This window comes from Crassostrea angulata, chromosome 8 (assembly GCF_025612915.1).
Source record: "Crassostrea angulata isolate pt1a10 chromosome 8, ASM2561291v2, whole genome shotgun sequence".
In the NCBI taxonomy this organism is placed as follows: domain Eukaryota; kingdom Metazoa; phylum Mollusca; class Bivalvia; order Ostreida; family Ostreidae; genus Magallana; species Magallana angulata.
Window position 1 is genome coordinate 40,525,412 of NC_069118.1, and position 16,407 is coordinate 40,541,818.

Sequence of the window (16,407 nt, forward strand, 5' to 3'; positions counted from 1 at the left end):
GCTTTTGGAATGCACGTCATCATGAAACAGAAGAGTTAAACAATATTTTATCTTCGACTTTAGTGGATTATTTCCATTTGCTCACAACGAAAGTGAATGAAATCCTTTGAAAAAAAATATCATACAATATTCAGTCGCGGCAGTTTCATTAATCAACGTTTTAAAGAACATTTATTCTATTGTATTTAGCTACAGATTTATTAAAATCATTTGAATGAATTCGGGAAAGTCACATATATATTTTATCGCTTCTCAGTACACTTCAACACGCATAAATTACTTGCTACATTAAACTTTTATAGTAAACTTACAACAAATATTGATTAATTATTCAAAATAAGTTTTTAAAAACATCAAACAAACAAAATCCAAGTTGAACGCACGTTTTTCTGACCTTACAGCTGTGTACATTTTGATTTTATTCTTCGCATGTACTAGACAATAGATCTAGGGTTCGCAAATCCCGGCAATATTTCCGGAAAGCTATAGTTCTGTAGCTCAGCAGAATACTACAGTCATCTATAAAGCACATTTTGTTGCCTTCATGATTCATGATTTATCGCAAATATAGCATGGATGTATACGCTACGGTCGATGTAGCATTGCGTTGGTTGACACTTTCTAACCGGTGTTTATTTTAATTGCTAGTCGCAACAAACTGGCACATTTATATAGTCCTGCCTATTTGTAAATGCATGTTGACAAAATGATGCGAGCACTTCGAAATAAATGTCGAAGAAAGCTCATAATAGAGTTGTACTCGCGAGTTAAAAATTATTTGAGAACAAACGGGGCGATGTTTACGTACATATGTAAATAATGTTATCAAAAAAAAATTCCCCCAAAACCAAAGAAAAGATTCTCTAATACATTTAGCAGGGACAGGCGCATATGGATTTGTACTTCGCTCATCGAATTGCGTTATTTAGTTCATTGTGAAAAAATTCGACAGAAACTGTTTAGTTAAAATTATTATATCTTACATTACTGTTCACAATGTACCATGAATGCATGTGGAGTATCGCATGAGTTGAACCGATTGTTTTTTCTCACAAAAAAAGCTAGCGTTTGCTGCAAATTAAAGATAAACGAGCTGACGCGCCGTGAAATCCACAAGACGTTTTACAGCATATGTCTTCAATCCCTTATTTGCTTACTAAAAATCTGAACTGAAAATCTTTGAAACATCGTAAAATTTGGTTTCTTTATATACATGTAAAATTGTAAAATGGCGACTCGATTTGCACGTGAATTTTACAATCCGACGTCGAATAGCGTGTTTGAGAGAAAGTCAGTATCAAGTAAAGCGTCAACATCGGTAGTAAATATTGTCTGATGAATATTGAGGTGCCTGTTATAAAATTAATGTTTCTACAGACTGAGTGAGTTACAAATAAAGTACATTGTAAATCACAGGTCAGTCCAAAATTATTAAACACATTTGTATCGTAAATTGAATGTTTATTGAAGGTTTGAAAACACATGCACACTTGTAGAAGAAAGTGTGCCATTGATCGGTTGAAGTTCGATTAATGTAATATTCATTGTCAGTATCTGTTGTGAATGCTTTGGAATAAGCTACAACAAAATAAATATACTGCCTCAACTAAAACTAATCCGTTGAAAATGAGTGAATTTATCGATGAAGCATAATTGCTCAAATATGAAATGGCGAACTAGTTTAAATAATGTGTTTCTGACAATTGTTTGCATCATAAAAAAAAACAAGAAGCGATTATTGTGAGATATCTTGGCCAATTATCGCAGTGATATAGTTTATGTAGTCCTGATACAGAGTTAACGTCACAACTGGCAGTTGGTGCATAAATTATCAATACCGCATATAAGCAGACAGGGTAACTGCTCATTTAAAATAAAACACAATTTCATACATTATTTAAATGAATGTACAAAATAATTAACAGCTATAATGCTTAAAATATCTGATAAGATTAAAATTAGTTCTCATACTGAAATAGACACATAGATAAAACATTGCCTGTAACACTGCATAGTTAACAGAGTTATCGTTCCTTATCCGCTAGGGTCCCCGTGAGAAATACTCTTCCGGTCAGGACCGTAGCAATAGACCGTGGCTATTTATAGCCACCGTCTAAAAAAGGATACAGTCACATTATATATGCATTATTCTATTTAATTTTGCTAGATTTGATCCGTTGTGGAAATTGTTATGGATAATTTTTTATCGAAAAATCTATTTGTTTTTTCAGGGATAAAGACTCACGCATAATGTTAAAAAGCAACATCAAATACTGCTCATGAGTATGCTCATAACTAGATCGTTGTTTTAAAACTTGCTGATTTTCATTCGGGTCATTTTTAAAGTCCACATTTGTAAATATAACCACAGGCGTAAAATGTCACTAGAAACTCATCTAACTGAATAAATCTTTGTTTTCTCTGTATAACGTATAATTATCGTTGATGACGTCACATGCATGTTTAATAGGGAAGATCAATGCCGTGAGACAAATCATCGGAATGCAGTGTGAACAATGCAGAAATTAGACTTATTTAATACAGATATCCAAAATTCAGATGAATATCAGTTAGGATATAATTATAATTATGATTATACAGGCATGGATGTTTTGTTTCATCAGCGCGTGTTATAAGGTATGCAGATAGACATTTATATGGCTTGACCGGCCTTTTCTCTGTCAATGTGTACAAAAAAGGCAAACATGTAACACTACCTCGAATATTACGAAAGTTAAATTTGGCAAATATCAAAAGCACATAACTTAAAATACTTGAAAAGTGCTGCTAGAATCCTGTGCTTTGTTGTTACAAATACGCAGTATTTGCAATGAAATTGAAGAAGTTGAGTGGGTTTCCGATAAATAATGACAACTTTTATGCGAATAACTATAGGATTCTAGCAGTAATACTGATAAACCTGAACTAATTGCTGATGTCATTATTGTATCATAAATACAAATGAACTTCGGGGTAGTGTTACACTTTCTGATTTTTTGTTAAGGTAAAAAAATGATCTATTTTTAAATGTCGAGAGTTACCATGGCACGGCAGCTTCAAAGATTGACTCGATTCTGAAGTAGAAAAATAATATCATGGCAAACACATTAACTTGATATTAATATTCAGCACTTTTTCATAAAAATACACATTTTTTTAAATTGATCATAATATCGACGGTAAAAAAAAGTAAGTTTAACTTCGTTGCCTTAACCTACCCGCGCATATGAAAAGTGTTGATGTTTTATTACATCAACCCATCCTTACCATTACCATCTTTTAAAAAAAAAATATCTTTGTAATATCCAAACGCTCTGACTCCATGTAGAAGTGCAAACAGTTCATAAAAAAGCCTTTTTCAAATAAAACTAAAATTAAACCGCTGAAATTTCTACATTAGACATTTTTTCGAAAAACGTTCAATAATATTCAAATAAACTTCTCAGGTATAGACAAGGTTATACACTGCGATATCAAATTTGATTGATGTGCTCCAATATGTAGCACAAGTTGACATTTTTTAAATGCACATTAATTTTTTTTTTCTTGTGCGTATATATACTCGGCTTTTACGTTTTTTCTAATATTTGGCGCTTCTCTGTCCGAAAAAAAATTTCAGATCTCTAATTTTTTTTTCTTCCTGACGCCAACGTTGATCCTTATTGAAATTTTCAGGTCTGATAACATGCCACGCGATGTTGTCGTTTCATTTTTTACTTGAGGGTCGGACTGATACTGGCTCTGCTTGTTCTATAAATAGCAGTGTAAAACAAAGTATAAGGATGTTATTTATTAAACATTGTCAAGCAAATATAGCTTTCCAAAAAAGTTCCATGATTGAACAAATATAAATTATTTCACTTGAAGCATGTATTAGTTACCCTAGCTGCATACCTGTAGATCTTGGTCTGAAATCAAAATCAGATCGACTACCATTCGAATTTTTCTATACCAGGGGCTTCAGATTTGCAGCAAATTTTACATTAAAAAAAAATACAATTTGCCGCTGTTCTTGAATTCTTTAAAGAGACGTGCATATTCAAGTAGACATAAGTCATTTGACATATGATTTATTACGTCCATTCATATTGTTTTCAATAAAATTATTTCATTATTTCAAGCGTTTTATTGAAATGGAAACAGTTATATGCAACATGGCATAAATATGACAAAATTTAATGCATTTCCGTCATTTTTAAAGGACTCTCAAAACAAGAAAATAAACTGCATGCATAGTTCATGTATGCGCTAGAGAACTCACATTGTATGATGTGTCTTAAAAGTTTGTATTTTGGACTCGTCCACTATTACGGTGCGTAAAAATTAATGAATGATACATTCCTGTGCAAAGTCCTATTTAATGAAACTTCTATTGGTTAGAATGGATTCTTCAATCAGGTGGGGGAATCATTCAGGGCTTTGAACTTGTTAAGATATAAAAGATATATAAGATATATAAGTTATATAAGATCGAATATTTTAAAAAGGACTTATTACTCTAACACACATGTACAGTTATTTTTTAAATAGGCTAGAGTGAGAAAATGTACATTCACTGAGACACGAATCTTTACACAATTATTTTGTATATATGTTCTGTTTTGACTGTATTTTCAATTTCTTTCCGTATTCTTACGATCAATTCAAACCGGTTTTCTTTTTATGTACTTCCACAGCATATCCGATGTATAGAGAGCTCCTGTCACCAAACTTCTCATACCTAAGCTATATTTTTGATACACATGATTAAGGTAAACTCAACCTATATTGAGATGACAGGGGTTCATTTTCATTCTTACTCTATGAGAAATTTACACTTCTTCTGCATTATTTTTTTGCTCCTCATGTTAGGTAATATTGAAACCAACCCAGGACCAAATAACAATACTTCTTTTACGAAACCTCTTAGTATTGTACACAATAATGTATGTAGCCTCTTACCCAAGTTAGATATTATTACTGCGGAATTATCAATGTATGATATAATTACAATTAGTGAAACCCACCTTGATGATTCTATTAATAACGAAAGTATACAGATAGATGGCTTTCATCCACCTATACGTAATGATAGAAATAGATATGGTGGTGGTGTTGCAATATATATTTCTGACAAATTAAGTTATTACCAGCGTACTGATTTATCAATGCAAGGGTTAGAAATTGTTTGGTCAGAAATTCAGACAAATAACAAAAAATTTCTGATAGGTACATTATACAGGCCGCCTTCTTCTTTAGTTAGTTATTGGGATTTACTCGCCCGAAACCTTAACAAAGTTTTTGATCATAATCTCCCAACATTTTTGGTGGGTGATTTTAATACCAATGTTTTTTCAAATCAAAGTACAAGGTTCAAACAAATACTTCAACAACTCAACTTACACAATTTAATCAATACACCGACAAACTTTACAATCACAGAAGGTACATGCATTGATTTAATAGTTACAAACAACCCAGCCTTAGTTAAAAATACAACTGTATCTCCTCCATTTTGTAGTACACACTCAGTTGTAGGCATTGACTTGCATTTCTGTTCACACAAACAATATGCTTATAGGAGAGAAATTACTGACTACAACAATGCTGATTTTGATGAACTCAATAACGAGTTGAGTAATGTTGATTGGGATGTAGAAGTCTTCAATTCCACAGATATAGATAAAACATACTCAAATTTTACAAACACTTTTAAAACTATTGTAGACAAACATGTACCCAAGAAAATGTCACAATAAGGCCACGGGATAAAGTATTTATGAATAGCACTATCAGAGTTTTAATGAGGAAGCGCAATCGTATCCACCATAAAGCTGTAAAAACCCAAAATCCTCTACACTGGGAAAGATATAGATACTTGCGTAATAAAGTTATAGATGAAATACGTGCTTCTCGACAGAAATATAATAAAAAAATTTCAGACCAAATTAATAAGTCAATTCCTCCTGGTAAATGGTGGCGAATATTTAAATCACTTTGTAAATTAAACAACAAACACAAACCATCACCTCCATTGAAAGTCAATGGTCAGACATTATTTCATCCCATAGACAAAGCTAATGCATTTAACAATTTCTTTACAAATATGTCTACCATATCTGTGTCCCAAAACTTAGCACACAATGTACCAGACCCACCTTTACATCACATGAACACTCACTATATTACTGACAATGAAGTATTGGATCAATTACAAGCTATCAATATATCTAAGCCATCAGGTCCTGACTCCATAACACCAAGAATTTTAAAACAGGTTGCACATGTTATTTGCAAACCTTTGGCTAAACTATTCAATATGTCACTAAGTAATGGTGTACTTCCCCACATATGGAAAATCGCAATGGTTACTCCTGTTTTTAAAAATAAGGGTACTCCAGATGATGTAAATAACTATAGACCCATATCAGTTACATCTGTTATATGTAAGTTATTAGAAAAAATTATAGTCAAGCATCTCAATAACTTCATTCTTGAAAATAACATTTTGTACAAATATCAATCAGGTTTCCAAAGTGGAGACTCAACCACTAATCAGCTGGTTGAAATCTACAACACCATTGTTTCCAATTTAGACAAAGGCAAAGACATAAGGTTCATATTTTGTGATATATCCAAAGCTTTTGATAGGGTTTGGCATGAGGGTATCATTCTTAAATTAAAACAGTATGGCATTTCAAGTCAAATTATTAACTGGGTAAAAAATTATCTATGGAATAGAAAACAAAAGGTTGTCTTAGATGGTTTTACATCTTCATTGGGTCCTACTAACTCTGGTGTCCCACAAGGATCAGTGTTAGGGCCATTCTTATTCCTATTGTACATTAATGATATTGCCTCTGACTTGTCCAATAATGTTCGACTATTTGCTGATGACACATCACTCTATGTTATTGTTGATCAGGATATTATGGAAGCAGCAGATTCTCTAACAAAGGATCTCGACAAGTTAGATAAATGGTCCAAAAAATGGATGGTTGATTTTAATCCTAAAAAAACTATAAACTTAAACTTTACTCGGAAAAATATTCCTCATCCTACTATTAAATTTGGTAATAATGGTCCTGATATTACAATACAAAATAATCATGTTCATTTAGGACTTCATTTCCAGTCTGATGCAAACTGGAAATTACATATACAAGGCATATATGAAAAGGCTTGTAGTAGATTAAACATGTTGCGTATGCTCAAACACACACTTTGCCGCGATGCATTAATAAAAATATATCTGTCCTTTATCCGACCTGTTTTAGAATATGGCGATGTTATTTGGGACAACTGCAATGACAGGGAATCAGATCTTTTAGAAGATGTTCAAATCACAGCAGCTAGAATTATCACAGGCTTAAGAATCAATTCCTCTAGAACAAAGTTGTATTATGAATTGGGATGGGATATGTTATCAGAAAGAAGAAAAGTGCACAAGTTAATTTTGTTTTATAAGATGGTAAACCACATGGTACCTACTTACCTTGAAAATCTTTTAGAACCATGTATTCCACCCATAACCCCATATCCTTTAAGAAATCATGATAAATCTACTTACACTATCCCTCAAGCCAGAACAACATCTTATTTAAAAAGTTTCATACCATCTACAGTTAAGCTATGGAATGATCTTCCACTAGCTATTAGAAGTCTTCCAAAGTTGGCTTGCTTTTCAAATGCTATTAAGAAATATTTTTTTAAGACTCCAACAAAACTTTTTAATTTAGGGAATCGGAGGGAAAACATTATACATTGTCAACTAAGAAATAATGCTAGCAGTTGAAATGCTGACTTATTTTGTGATTTTATTCGAGAAAATTCTGTTTGTGATTATTGTGGTTTTCATACTGAAAATGCAAATCATTTTTTCTTTGAGTGCCCAAAATATAATGATGAAAGAAATTGTTTCTTTCATCAAATATCTATGTTAAATCTCCAAAAACCAATTACCTTAGATCTATTACTGTATGGAGATAATGATGTTTCATATGATGAAAATGTTAAATTGTTCAAGCTTGTACATGAATACATTAAAAAATCCAGAAGATTTGTGTAAAGAAAATAATGTAATTAACACATATACTGAAAATGTAAACAAAATTATGCATATACCTATATTTATATATATATATGCTGTAACCTTATTGACAAAACTTGATAATTCTGTTCTACTTTTGTTATAACCGGTTTTGTCAATTTTATCTTTTTTCCCCTCTTTTTTTCTTTTGTTCACTTTGTTACACAAAAAAATCATGTATTCTTAATTGTATCATTTAACTCCACAATTCTTGTATTTTATACATATGACTACCTTGTACCTAGTGGAGAAGGCTTAAATAGGCTTTGCCTGCTGCCCAATCCTATTATGTAAATATTATTTTGCATAATAAAATATGTTCAAATCAAATCAATCTTTACACAATATTTAAAATGAATGAAATCGTCCAGCAGATAGAGAAACGGCTTCTGAAACAAAACTCCTTGGTATTTTAGTTCTTCCTGTTAACTTCTAAAACTGTATTTCAATCAAAACTTTGTTTATTAGTTAATAATAAATCAACATCAATTATTAATTAACAATGTCCAATACAAAAGTAATTAACAAACAAAATTGACCCCGATAAATATTATTAAAAATAAACCTTCAAAACAAGCTACACATTCAAACTACATCCGAAATATTGCCTTTTCGATCTTTGTGAAACTGTGATAAAGTTATCATTTTCTAGCCCTTAAAACCCCTATAAGAAGTCAAGAATTGTACTCTTTATTTTAAGCTAACAGAATTTTCAAAATATTTTAGAAATCGGACTAAAAATACAATAATTACAGCTAAAGGGTATTTTTCAATGTTGGCCCCAGAAGATCTCTCATTTCTTCAAATTGTTTTCCCATCACCTTTTCCGGTCTGCACATTGTGTGTATTATTTTAAAAAATTGAGAATGTACTCAAAAGTTTTTATTAGAATTTAAAATTTGTAATAAATCACTCCAATCAATCCAACACTTTGTAAACGTCTTGTTAAAATGTGTAAGGTTGCTTGAAGTTTTGTATTTTCATCCCCCTTTTTTCAAGGTTGAGGCCAAGATTCATAAAAACGGTAAGACATAAAAAATACTTAATATATATAATGCAGTTTTGTACAGTTGGGCAAAACACATCTTATTCTAAACATTGAATGCTCTAACTCAAACAGTAAGGACTATCGTGAATTTCCTTCAATTTTGAGTATTTGCCATGTGAAAACCGGAAGTAATAAAACTGGAATTCCAAAACCTTACATACGCGTTTCACTAGTTAATTGCTCAAAGTCTATTGCAGAGTTGTTTCAATAATTATTTCCGTTTTCAAAACATCGCTGACTTATATCCTTTCGAGAATGATAATAAATTAGACGAACAGGTCTTTCGATGGAAAGTCAAAAATCCGTAAAAAGATGAAAACAATAGGTCTTTTCAACCGAAATAACATTTCATGTACAAAATTAAAGCCAAAAAGGTGTTGAATGTTTCTATGGAATGATACATATCAAATGTCGTGTTTCATCTTCTCGTTTTACTCCATTTGCATAGAGCCATTAGTTACATTTACTACACTACCAAATGCTAATGTTTGAAAGGTTGATCTGAAGAAAAATAAAGCCCTAATGTTTGAAAGGTTATTCTGAAGAAACAATAAAGCCATTGAACCTATTTATGTACCTGCAACAATTACTTTTGGCACACCCAATTGTAGGTGTGTTTTGAAAAAAATGCTTGCAGTTTGATTAAATCTTGTAAAGAAAAGTCATTAGATACGTAATTAACCCTGCCACTGTTTTAATTTTATTGTTTTTATGCACACCAAAATTATTACAAAAACAATAAAGCTGTTTTCGACAATTTAGATATTAAATCAAAGTACTGAAGAGCTGACGGGAGTTGATTTTGTCGATGTTTATTTATTTTAAAATCAATGATATGTTATTTTGCATGACAAGTACATGTATACGTAGTTTCTAATTTGAATTACGCGTATGTTTATAATATGAATATTTGAAATGAACTTTTTCGACTAGAATGTCGAGAAACCTCCATATGAATCATGTTAAATAATATTTAAAGATAAAATTAATTCAATCAAACTATGTATCAGTGGTAGAAATATTTCTCGAAAATTGTATGGATCCAAGCAATATTGAACTCTAGTCTCGTTCAACCAAACGCTCGGCTGACACCGTAAATCTCCGACAAGGGTTTACGGAGACAGCCGAGCGTCGAGTTGAACGATACTATATTGAACTCTGGCGTAGAAATACATACGACTACAAAAAATATTTAAATTGTTCATATCATTTAAAATCTGACTATTTTTAAGGTATTTGTAAATAAGTTTCCTTGAAAAAAACAATGCTTTAGCATACATTACATCGAATTCATCAATTAATTTCAAGAACTAAGTCTTGTCAGGAGCAATGATTTGTGCTGAGGTCCAAACACTGTTTTACTTTCGGTTTCTCCGCGTGACTGCATAGGAGAGTTGATTAAAAATCAACTCCCAAAAATAACTCTTGCCTAGTCCACAACAATAAACAAAATGGCACTGCATGTTTTTCAATCAACCGAAATGTGACTGAAAAAGTTAACCGAAAGGTAAAGGAAAAACAGTTTATAATGCGTTATGGTTAATGTAGTTAAAAACTATTGGCGATATATTTATCTTTGTCTCTTTGCTTTGTTTGTAAGATCACCGAGATACATGTAATTTATTGACACCTCCCCCTTGTTAGGTTCAATTTATTAGAGGAAAAAATACAGCGAAGTAATGTCTCGAACTCCGCCTTCTACGATGTGAATGGACAGAGGTCAGTCAAAACATAACGTAGGAACATTTCTGGAGTTAACTCCTATTAAACGCTTCTATGTACTTCGCTGTAAGAAGAAATATGACATTTTCTTTCACTGTTGAGTAATCAAATTTCTTGTTTGAGCAATCGTCATCGTTTCTCAAAGTGCACCAGTTGTCTCTTTTAAAATATGTTGGTGTACACCCATAAACATTTTATTCTATATCAATTTTGGTTGATGTGCTCCAATAAGTAGCGCATTTTGATATTTTATTAATGTGCAAATTTTTTTTCCTGTGCGTAGACACCTGGCTTTTACGTTTTTCTAATACCTGACACTTCTCTCTCTCTTAATTCTGTAACAAAAAGGATACAGTCACATTTAATATTTATGGATCATTCCATTTAACTTTGCTTTTAAACTGCTGTGTAGATTAAAATACATAATATTTTTTTCCGAAAAAGTCTGTTATCAGTGATAAAGACTCAAACACAATGCTGAAAAAAGAAAAGCTATATCAAAAAGTACTCATAACTTTAATGGTGTTTTTTTAATGTTGCAGAGTTTGTTTCGTGTCAATTCACAAGTCACACCAATATAAATATTACATTTGAAAAGCTTTAATGTTTTATTGCACCCCACCTCATCCTTACTATGATCATCTTTTCCGAAATGAAATTTATATGTGTAATGCACCATCAATCAAACCGGTCGGATTCCAAGTAAGAGTGTCAATAGCTAATAAAATAAGTCTTTTCCAAATAAAACTAAAAACAAACTGCTGAATCATTTATATTATACATTCCTATCATCGAAAAGCTTTGCATAATATTTATAGAAACCTCTCAGGCATAAACGAGGTAATGCATTGCGATTTTTAAGACAGTTCAGGATCAATAAATTTGTTTCATTCATTTGTTCTTTTTTATGTTTCAAATATTATAATATACAATTAAGAATCTTTGCACTTGATAAACAACTAAAATATCTTGAAGAGATGAACCTATTTTTGGGTTGCATTATGTTATTAAACATTCAAGATGACCGTTGATGTATAATTTCTAAAAAAAAAATATATAAAAATATAAAATATCGAACAGTGTTTACAATACAAGCCATAATTCTCAAGGCAAAAACAAAATGGTATGAGTAATTTTAAATGTAATAAAAGTTACTGCTATAATACATTTACCATTTTTCAATTTTTATATCCAGAAATGTACTTTAAACATTTACTTTATTTAAGAATGACATTTTCAAATATAACATATTTTTTTCAGATTTGAACATGGCCTTGGAATTTATCGCTGTTTTATCTTCTTTTGTTCATTTCAATAGAGAAAAAGAGATATAAACATAATAAAGAAATAAAATTCTGCATTTTACTGTTTACAAATAAAAAGTGCGTAAAAATTCTTTTGTGCATTTTAAATATTTTTTAAAAGTGCATCTGAGGTGTCCGTATCATAAAATCGGTTGATGTACACTAAAATATAACTTTGTATACAATATACAATAAAATATATATTATTATAATATAATATTCATTTATTTATGATCCGAGATCAGAAAAGAAAAAACAACTTATTAAATGAACTAGCAACCACAGGCCGAAGATTATATAAATGTATTATTAAATACCGGCATGCAGTTACCAGCTGGATTCATAAACATTGCTACAGATTTTACTTTTTCTATTGTAGTTTTTATGCAAAACTATTCAAGTTAGCCCCTATGTTCATTACTTCTTCTGCATTCATTAACATATTCCTGGATGCAAATGGTTGGCCTTACAACCATAATTAACATTTCCAATTTCAAAAACAAATTAATTTAGTCAACTAATCAAAACATTTACCCAAATTACATTCAATGATGTGGTTACTCTAATTAATAGTTGTGATGTTAAGTGTGTGAATATTGCATGATAAGCCATTTTGTAACGTTTTATGACCTTGTCTTTATATGACCATTAATAAATAGAGATATCTTCTTCCAAAATTGACTTTTCCGAACAATTTGGTACAGTTTGTTTGAAAAAACCCGTACGAAAAATTCCACCCTGACTTAAGGCGGAATGTAGGCGAAATTTGAAAGGCGGATTCCGTCTTTCATTCCTCTGAATGTATAACAAATATCACAGATTCAGGGTGGAGTCCGGGTGGAATCCGGGCGGTATATGGCTCGAAATATTTAAATGAGATTAAGCGTATTCCGGGTAATAAAAATCCGCCTTAAAACAAACGGGAATCCGCCTTAATCCTAGGTGGAATCCACCTTATGATAAATTGGAATCCGCCATAATATAAGGTGGAATACGTAAGATTCCGCCCTAAAATAAGGTGGAATCCACCTAAATATATAAGGTGGAATCCGCCTTAGTATAAGGTGGAATCCGCCGTAATAAAAGGCTGCGTCCGAATCCGCCTTAGGGTAAAGATGAATACTTTTTACAATGGACAGAAAAACTTCTTTTGATTTATGCTTTTGAATCTGGTGACTAAATCCTTGTAAATTAGCACCGGATGAGGTGGAATCATTGCCTTCATTTCTTTTATAAATCAGTGGCCAGACTTAAAACATAAAACCATCTATAATTCCTGTGTATTTTCTTTTTTAAACACATCATAATACAGATATCACATCCAGAATATCTTTATATTTTCCTAATGTTTGTCTTCCACTTAATATAATAAGTTGAACTTTTTGATTTACAGTCCACGTTTTCACTCTTTTGTACAGGTAGTTCCTTGAAAAGTTTCTAGAGTAGCTCAGATCTTCCTCAAATCTTTTCGGTAATTGCATCACTAAACGCACTTCTCTCACATATTCTGAAAAAATTACATGTAATTTGATAAAGTATTACTTATAACCAAACACTCGATCAAATATAAATATATCAATATACATATATACCTTTTTGTTATTATCATGATTATAAATAATACCTTTCAACAATATGAACAAATAAAAAGAGATCCAATCCTTACCTTCCAAAAGTTTGATTTTGGTAGGGTTCATGTAAATGGTATGACTGACATTCTACTTTTTAGTACCCCATGTCCATTGTCCTTCTGCTTTTGAGCTAGTTTTTATTTTTATCAGGCTGTTTCTCAATGCTCATACTAGGACAGCTTACATATAAGAAGGCAGCTTGCCACCCTCCCAATGACTTGTTGGCATTGTTGCTTTCCCTGTTTTTTAATTGTTTAGCATAATGTCAGTTGTTTTCAACAGCTTTCAAATCTAAAGGAATGAAGGGATTTCTATAGTTTATACATTGTGTGACATTTACGCACTAATATCTTTTAAATGAAGAATAGTTTAAACCTATTTTTATCTTCACATACAATTAGAACAATTTTAACTGTACTTTAGTACTATTATCGATAAAGTCATGATCATAATTAAAATTTATATTGACTTACTTTCGATATTGACATTAAGGTTCCTGTGTTCATGCCCTTAGTCCACATAACGCGCACACTTTGCTTAACTCCATAAGACTTGGTTTACATCAAATAGCTGTAAATAAGTTTCACTGTATTTCCCCCTAACATAATCCTCATAACGGTTTACACATGTCTAAATTTTGTAACACAAAGATGATCAAGAAAGTTAGGCATGACCGTTAATGCCAAATTCAAAACTCACAAAGCGCGAGCCTCTGAGGCCAGAAATATGATAAGGGGTAACGCTTATTTTATGTTTACAAGTGCTTGATGGCCATAGGAAAACAATTTTTAGTAGCAGTTTAAAAGTTCAATAAATATGATAGCGTGTTCATAAGTCATTCCTGTTTTAAATATATTAATTAACATTGCGGCTAAAATAGTATGAACATGTTTAAAATTATGATAGAAAAAAAAAGATTTTCCCTGTTGACGCCCCTTTGCAATACAGGGAGAGGCTGCGGCTCTTGCCTATTTACAAATGGCAGCCTGTGTATTGAGGTCAAGATAAAATTAACCAGCCTGTGTGTAGAACATATATATATATAACCTGTTTGATAGTGTTATCGGATTATCAATTTGAATTTAAGGTTACAAAATTAAACAATTTGAAGAAAGGAGTAAAGTTTATTGAGTGAAGGCAACAGACAGTTTATAAGAAGGAGCTATTTATAAAACAGAAAATGAACTGTTGTGCGCCTGTAACACGATTTGGCCAAGTTTTAGCCGTAAATTTTATATTATAACTTGCAAAGAATTGCCAATTCGCTAGGTTAAGGCGGAATATTTAATGATGGTTAGGGGAAAACGGGCAGTGAGAAATAATACGGTTAACTTTGACAGAAAACGGCTATATGCTGAAAATACGGCTAAGGTTTGAGGTTAGGTCCGGTTATGAATAAGATGGAATCCGTCTTACATTCAAAGCGTTTTCCAGGTACGCCTTTGATACTCCTAAGTACGGCTATGTTTTAACCGGAATACGTCTAAGTTCACCCTGAATCCAGCCGGAAAACTGCCAACATTTTCGTACGGGAATAGACATCGATTGCATACAACCAGAAAAAAATATTCACTTTTGAGATGGGGCTTATTTTGTCCCTGAGAGCCTCTAGCTTTTTGTGGCTTGCAAAAATGAGATGACCACTGGGAAATTTAACTATAAGTATTGATAAGGGACCGCTTAATATCCAGAAACCCATATTTAAACATAATTCTGGTGTCGGGATGGGGTCCAAAGGTAGACAAGAAAACTCCCAAAAGGAGTTAGGTGAACACGGCCATTATCAGGTTTAGTTAGCCTGTTAAAAATCCAACAAATTCCATATAATATGGTTTTAATGGGATTATTATCTAAGGGGAGGCTAACATCCAGGGTGCCATAGTTAAATCTATCCTTGTCAGAATGGGGCTCTTGAAAGGGCAAGAACTGTCGACCCACAAAAGGAATATGGTTTCCACGACCATACCTTTTTTTCTAATCATGGAAAAGTAGTTGTGAATGTCTTGTAAATGCTGAAAGAAGAATCTATTAAACATTAATAGTTTTATGCTAAAGCAAATGCAATTGCTATAGTTCTTTTAATATTAATGTGATTAATATGTTTCCATTCAACACACATTACTATTATAACAGCTTAGGAAAAATTATATTCATAATAACGCAGTGTTGCGTTGTCAAGGCAGTTTAGGTTAAGTTTATAGTCAAGCCGCGTTAGGTAGGGAAAATACGACCACATAATTTATGGTGTAGGTCTATGGTATTAAATAGTCACAATTCTTGTATTGTTTTTTTTTTAATTTTCATTTTCTATCGTAATCAATATGTTAATTGTGCGACCCTTTCGGCGAGCGTAGCATGAATTTGAATTAAACGTACACATGTACGTATGTTGTCATAGAGTGGTTTGATGATGCATGATGCAATAAACATCGAATAACTGAAACCTTTTCCAAATGGATGGATGGGTGAGTACGTGCTTCCTTAGGCAAAACTTTTTTTACAGAATAGGTTGATCTGTTAAAGAAATGATTTTCATATGAACATTACAAGCTCAAAGGCAAAATCAAACAAATATTTAAACAACTATTGATATATTCAAAACCCGTATTGACGTCACTAGTGTTAACATCCGGC